Below are 6,138 nucleotides of genomic sequence, written 5' to 3' on the forward strand. Positions count from 1 at the left end.
CACGCACACAAAGGCAGCAAAAGTATTTGAAGAAAAATAAGAAACATATATTATTCGTGTTGCGCAGTAAATTTGGCCACAATATTCATATCTATAATGAACGTTTGTTGACTAAATTATTTTGCTTTTGTTAGGCAAAATGAATTGGGTGATAATTTGTTTTACTTTTATATACATGGTAAAAAAAAAGTATGTTAATTAATCACAGATTCCCGCGCCGTCGAAACAAACGTTCTCTTTTAGTGTTACAATATTTCAATAAGCAATTATTTGTAATTGACAGTAAATTCTTATCAAACATAATGTTTTCGTAATTTTATTGAACTTTATTTCATTTATCGGTCATTAAATACAGAATATTTTAATAATCGTAATAATATTATTATTTAATTAATTCTATATACTCTATACCCGTGTTATTCTTCGTCGGAGAATTCGTCCGTTCGTTCTAAGTATAAAAAAAATAGCAAGTGCCGATTTTTTAAGAAACATTATATTAAGCAAAATTATCGAGGCGGCCGCGTGAATCAAACGAGCGGCTCTCTGTTCCTAATTTTCAAAATGCTCCCACCAATGCCTCATAAAAAATTAACAAGACGCTGAAGCCAGCAAAAAGGAATGTCTCCAACAAAAACCTAACAGTGAAAAAGGGCCAAATCCTAGACCCCTTCCAAAAAAGTCAGCCGTTCAAAGTAGTGATATCCACATTGTAATTTATTCATAATTTTGAGAAAATTGCAATTTTCAGATTTTTCCTTTAGTTACACTATAAGACCTGCCTTTGTGTCAAATTTCACGTTTCTACCTATACGGGAAGTGTTCTATAATTTTGATGGTGAGTGAGTCAGTGAGTGCGTCAGTAACAAAAATGAAAACTTCAAAATTCTCCCCTTTTGAAAAGGGTTACTATTAAGGGCTCAAATTTGTACAGTATCCTATGCTACTCGAGCTTAATCTATGTTTCAAATTTCAAAAGCTTATCTTAAGAGGAAACCGAGATATGTGGGTAAGAAAAACTGGGTGAATTGGTTCGTGTAAAGATACATTGGCTTTGCTGGAACTTAGCCTGGCGTAATGCCAAAAAAAATTTCAAAAAGAATGAACCAATTTCATGATCAAATATTTTGTTAGTAAATGTATGAATCAGAATGATGGAGTGGCTGTTTGAAAGATTAGTTTTCTAAGTTTCAGATGGTTGTCACGTAACCGCGCCAGATGCATCGGTATCATAAGGTAAACTTTTTCTGTGCTGTATCCTGCACCAAGGTTTATGGCCCATTTTTCTTCGAGGTAAAATCTGTCACAGGGCAAATCTACGAGGATATGTTACGAAACTGGCTCTTCCCTTTAATGGAAGCTGATTCAAATGAATTCATTCCCCACTGGCCACTGTAGCCTATCAGTTAGAGCATTTTTTAATTAAAAACTGCCACAGCGATGGATTGGTCGGATAGGGGCCCAAGACATTGCTCTTTGGCTTGCCCTCCTAGATCTCCTGACCTCACAGTTTGTGATTTTTTTTCTATGGGGGTTTGTATAGGATAAAGTCTTTATTCCGCCATTACCAACTGACCTGAATAACTTAAAACACCAAATAACAACGACGATCAATTCAATAGATATGCTTCAAAGTGTTGGGGAAGAATTCTCATATCATCTTGATGTTGTCCGTGCTGTAAGGGGTGGCCATATTGAACACTTGTAACATGTGAAATAAAACTTGACTGTGAGTAAAATGTTTGTATTATAATTTATAAGTTCGATTTGTTTGCTATTTTTCCTTAATAAAATATTTAATTAAGGAATCGGTACATTCTTTTTAAATTACCCTGTATATTAATAAATTCGTGTTTAAAAGAATAGGTTAATGTTTTGTTTTGTGAATCATTGCATCGCATTTCTCAGTTATTTTGAATTTATTACATTTTGTTTGCGATTATCGTCAAATATTCAGGATCCTGCAAATACTCGTTTGGTTGTATACAAATTAAAAACTTCTGTTATTGTCAGAATACTGAAGAAATGTCCCGTTGGCGTGTGTAGTTGAACTCTAGTTTTGCCGACATGAGAATAGCGGAAATTTGCGGTCGTTCTGGTTTCACGAAAACGGTCTATTCATCAGTTCGTGGCACGTAAATTAGCTTTAACCACGGCGTACAACACACAGTCACATCATCCTAGTGGTTGTGTCGGCATGAAGCAAAGAGATCGGCTTTCGATCCACAGCCCGTTCGCACAGCGGCAGCGCGATAACCATCGCCGCCCTTTTTTTATTCTTCTTCTATAATAATATAGTTTACATGTTATTACAAAATATAGTTTAACGCTTTTACCGATTCCGCAAGCACAATACAATTTTTATTTTGATACACAAATGTTGTAAATAATTAAAGCCCGTGGATGATATCAGTATTATTAAAATGTAAAACATAGAAAATATTTATTATGGAATCATTCGATGTAGTACCACAGAATAAATTAAATCAGAACGGAAAGCTATAGTGTAAACAAAAAACGGCAGCCATTTTCTGCATGGTCCGAAAAAAATATGATAATATATTTATTATTTATTATTTTATATTATTTTTTTTTAATTTATTTATAAATATGTATTATATATTTATATATTAGATATAGATATAATGATAAAATACCAACCACTGAGAAAATGGCCGAAGGTCATAGATAATGCGTCCTATATTACCCATGTTATATTATCAATGTTTCCATTCTGATTTCATTTATTCTGTGGTAGTTCGATAAATACAGTATAATCAGTACGCTGGAACAAAAACAGGTACTTTTGGACATGAGCGTCGTGAAATAATCATTTATTTATGTTTGAAACAGAAAACTTTACTACATTGTACTTAATTGTTTTATTAAAATGCCAGTACTCGGAAGCGACAAAAAAATGGATTAAACTAGTTTGTAAAAATGAATCTTACTAAAAATTTTATTACGGGCATATAGAAACTTAATTTAATTTTGGAAATCGAAATTTAATAACTGTAAGAACTTCAATGTCCTCTCTTTCAAACAGAAAATACGAATTATAAATATTTATAATCCGATTTCTGTACGAGGTATTATGCCATTTTCCGTAGAACATAATTTATGATTAGTTTTTTGCAAAAAAAAATGCATCAGCTATAGACGCATCAGTATAAAGATGGAACATGCTTTAGCTTTAACCCCCAAGCTCGAAAACGACACAATAATTGCGACACGAAATAGTGTCACGAACGTGGTCTAGCGGTTGCTTTTTTATATTATATATATCTGGGGCTTGTGTTAAAAAAGGTCAAACTCACTTTTTGCAACTTTGGGCATATGGACTTTAAGTTTTCCTTTTTTCATTATGCTTTATGTTAACTTTTTACAAAACTCTTCATAAGTTATTTAAATATCACCCTCAGAGTGCCATTTTTTCACAGTAAGTATACAAAGTATGTTTACATTTTTGTATTTACTATTTAGTGGACTAACTCATTGTGGCCAAAAAATGAGATTAGCTCTTTTTGACCCAAGCCCCAGATATGTGTGTATAAAATTTCTATAGACGGCAAGTCTTTTAAGATTTTATACCTGGACAACTATTATACAATAATAATTATATTCAGTGCGTCAAATACCTAAATTATTTGATTGTTGTATAAACTTATTACTATTACTTATTCACAGCCATATTTTATATGATAGATAAATTGATTTACAATAATATTGTTTTAAGTAAATCATAAAAGGTACAAATTCATTCATTGATATTTTTTTTAAATGGTTAACCAAATATTCATCCTTATAAATGAAAATAATTTCACAACGAGCACAATCAAATGAATCGTTAAATTTATCCAAAATAACTGACCAGGTTGATGTTGTTAATAAACCTACGTTAAAAAAATACTAGACAACATTTGGCCAAAACATAAAGTTAAGATTATACTATCATCATATATCACAAGGAGATTATAGATCGGAAATAATCATTATTCAAGAGCCAGCAGACTAAAGCATGTTCCATGTTTTATAATTTTAGCCGTAAGGCTTAAGTAGACTGTAACTATTTTTTTAAATACAATTTGTACATTTTTGCAAAACAAGAATGGACTAATGATAGTCTTTAATTTTGTTATTTAATGAGTATAAATTATAGCTAAAGCGTATATGATCCATAGAAGTGTCCATTCACCTTACCAGTCTATCTAACACCCTACTTGACTACAGATATAAAAATTAATACAAAACTATACATACAGTTTTGGGTTTAATAAAAAAGAATCGGCGATTAAAATAGTTGTGCTTATATTCTGTGTTATAAAAGTGTCTTATACTCTTATGACAGTTTACAGCTTCCGACTATTCAAAAAACGTTATGCCGTGCTAACCACTCCGTGTAAACGGATGGGTGACCATACTTTTGCCATAATCGAATCACCATACTAATTTTTGAAATATAATAACAACAACATTCTAAATCTCTAAAAAAAAATAAGTTTTTTATTTCTCAAAGATTTTATTGATGGAAGTGTAGTTCTAAAAACCTACACCTACCTTATGACGACGCTTAATCGTTGCTACAGAAAATTAGGACTGTTAACTGAATTCTCAATTATATTATGTTTTGATTTTTATGAATAATCGTTTCTCGTCTTATTGTTAGTCGTTGGCTATCAGAATTATTAAAGTTACGCAATAAACTAACGAATTGGTGTTTTCAATTAAAAGACATTTGGGTTTTTTGTTTCACTTCGTGTGCCTAACTCCATTCTCGGGGTTACATTATTATATTATCACTGTAACGACCGCCGCGGTCGTGTACATAATAATAATATACAAATAGTAGCGCCGAGTCTAGCCATGGTGCCCCCCTTGCGTGCGTATGACTAGAAGCCGACCGACAGACATTAACCCACGGGCCCTAACGAGCGTCACGTACCATCTGATCTGAGTCGAGCTCTTTTCACATGAGCCGCCGCGCCGCCACCGCACAGTATTTCGGTACACTTTAAACGACTCTACTGATTATTTTTTACGTAAATGCACGACTCGACAATGCATCGTTTATACACACACACACACACACACATATATATATATATGTGTGTATATAATATAATAAGTATAAGTGTATAATATGCACATAGTCGCACAAACGGCTAGCGAAAAACTCGCGACAAACGAATTGCCCTCGATCGTCTCCAACTCTATCTCCATCTCTTTCTAAGTCTTTTTTATTTTTTCCTCACACACACACACACACACACATGCACTTCTGTCTATCTCAGTGTGTACATATGCCGACCATTCCGTGGGCTTGCGAAAATGAGTACAAACGCAAGCTTGTAATAAGGCGGCAAGTAATTTTTTTTTTTTTTTTAATTGAACGCATGTTATATACCAGAAATGTATATCGTTATAATATAATAAAAAATACCATGTACGTGAGCTCGCAAAAATGTCACTTGTCTTTATTGAGTGTACCGATTTAAATGCACAATAATATTAACATTATATCACGAGGTAATCTGTATTGTTTAATATAAAGAAAGAAGTATCATAGGTACATAGTTGAGGATAAAATGACATGTGTAAATAATGTGATAACCAATATAACTTATTATGTTTTATTTGAGTGATGAGTCATATTTAAAAAAACATTTTATTTTATTTGTGTTACATATTATTATAACTATAGAAAAAAATTTGTCATTCATTCAACAACATATACCTACTTAATTAGCTAATATTTATAGTAAATATTATGTAATCATTAATATTTACTAACAACAATTGTTTCACTTAGAGATTTAATGGATTAAATTAATTAATTATAGCTTACTATACTGCGTAGTAGTACAATAGGTACAATGGTAATAACCTTCAAATCAAATGTTTTATATTAATGGAACTTTGTAAATAATAACGTTGGCTTACGAAGCCGGTAAAAAATGATATAGTGGATATAATTTATCCATTAGTATAATAATACTGTAAAAGCACATTACTTTGTGATATCGCCGTCGATCAAATAAAAACGAAATGGTGGATCATGCATTAGTGGTCGGTTACGTGACAACTACTATATGGGAAAAATGCGAATTTCTTCTTGTCAGTCAGTATAGTTCCGCCATAGAC

The sequence above is a fragment of the Adelges cooleyi genome, unplaced genomic scaffold (genome assembly GCF_023614345.1).
Source record: "Adelges cooleyi isolate 19-005CV unplaced genomic scaffold, UGA_ACOO_1.1 ACOO_flye_CR_arks_rails_tigmint_CR_PRNA_30, whole genome shotgun sequence".
Taxonomy (NCBI): domain Eukaryota; kingdom Metazoa; phylum Arthropoda; class Insecta; order Hemiptera; family Adelgidae; genus Adelges; species Adelges cooleyi.